The following is a 1,787-nucleotide window of genomic DNA, read 5'->3' as shown; positions in this document are numbered from 1 at the left end:
TGAATGGACAGAGGTGACTTTGGCCAGGGCACACAGCACAGCAAAACATCTAATTATCAAATAACATGAAGTACAAAAGAATGGTAGTGGAGGAATGGATATGGGGGGAGGGGAGGTGCGGGCGAGGACTAGGATGTGTGGTGGGAGGGGAACTGTGATCAGGAAGTGATGTATGAGAAAAGAATAAAAGAAAAAATCTAAAAAAGCAATGAAAGGAAAGGAAAGGCAGCAGTGATCCTTGCCCACGTCCCTGTGTCACACAGATACAGGACTGGATCTATGAGGTGGCATACTCAACAAGATTAGTGTTTCTTAGGAGCTGACATGTCTAACTTCTAGAACAGGCTTTGCTACAGCACCTGTGCTCAAGAATGGCCTCAGTAAGACTCTCACTTAGGGGCCAGTGAGATCAAGGGAACATTTTGCCCCAGACACATTGATTTAGTCATAATGGGCAACAATAAAGCAGCAGCAATAGCAGCAATGAAATGGCAATCAAAGGATCACAGACCTTGACATTTTGGGTGGCACACATGGGGAGATATGACAGCTTGTTTTGAAGCAAACACCTTGGATACTAGAGTTGGTAGTTTTATGCCTACAAAAGGACTACCTGCATGATATCCTGGTGACAGCAGTAACAGAGTAATAGGGCCATCTCTGGACCTCAGGGCCTTCTCAGACAAAATAGGATAGCCTAGTTTGACCCTGCCATTGTGACTTCAGGAGCATTTTTGTTCTGAATTTTGCATTTTCCTCCACTCAGAATACAGCTCACTTAAGATGTAATAATTCAACTTTATTCAGAGTTTCATTTAATATCCCCATTTCAGCTTATAAGTATTTCTTCTGATGCATTGAGAGTTGATAACTTAAGCAACTGAACACATGAGATATCGTGTTTAACTCAAACTGCCCACACCTAACCCAACTGCAAGTTAAATAGTGTTGTTTTGAGGCACTAAGTTTTAGGGTGGTTTGTGTTGCAATGAAATTGGATACAGAGTCTAACTAAAATAAAGCCAAAGCAAACACAGTTGTCATCAAAGTTTTGGGTTAACAATTCTGAATACAACTCAGAATGTTTGCCTTCAGCATAGCAAGTCCAAATCCCTTCCTCCTGCAACACAATCCCAGGTTCCAGTCCCATGGGCCAGTCCCAGCACCTACCTAGCACTGTGGAAGATTACCACAGGGGAAAATTATAGTAAGCAAACTATGCACACATATTTTAGAGTGCTTTTGAAAAATACTACAGAACACCCTATTTTAAATCCCAGGCCTATACAAAGTGCAACAGATGTGTGCTTATTGAAGCTTGTTTCCTGCTGGTGTGGTGACCAGAAGCCATTGCCATCTCTCAGAAGACTCAAAACCATTGTTCTTAAGAGCTCAAGCTCAATGTGCTTGCCAACACATGTGTGCATACACACATACACACATACACACATATACACACACACACACACACACAGCCCAGTAGGTAGTAAGAAATCCTATGTAGAGAATACAGTTCTCATCATAAGTTATGAAGCTTGGGACTGGGGGTGTTCAGTAGAGCATTGCTGAGCATGTGCACAGCCCTGGAGAGAATGTTGTACTTATATATCACAGTGCCTCTTGTCATATTTTTTATCTTACTTCATGCTCTACTCACATGTGAACATATAATCAACCATGAGATGTAGGACCTGACCCAGTTACAGAATTGGAACAGTCTAAGCCTGGTGATCACACTGACTTCCAAAGGAAGAAGTTCAAAGATCCCCTCTGACACACTCTCCACC

This window comes from Microtus ochrogaster, chromosome X (genome assembly GCF_000317375.1).
Source record: "Microtus ochrogaster isolate Prairie Vole_2 chromosome X, MicOch1.0, whole genome shotgun sequence".
NCBI classification, from domain to species: Eukaryota; Metazoa; Chordata; class Mammalia; order Rodentia; family Cricetidae; genus Microtus; species Microtus ochrogaster.
This window is presented reverse-complemented; position numbering follows the sequence as displayed.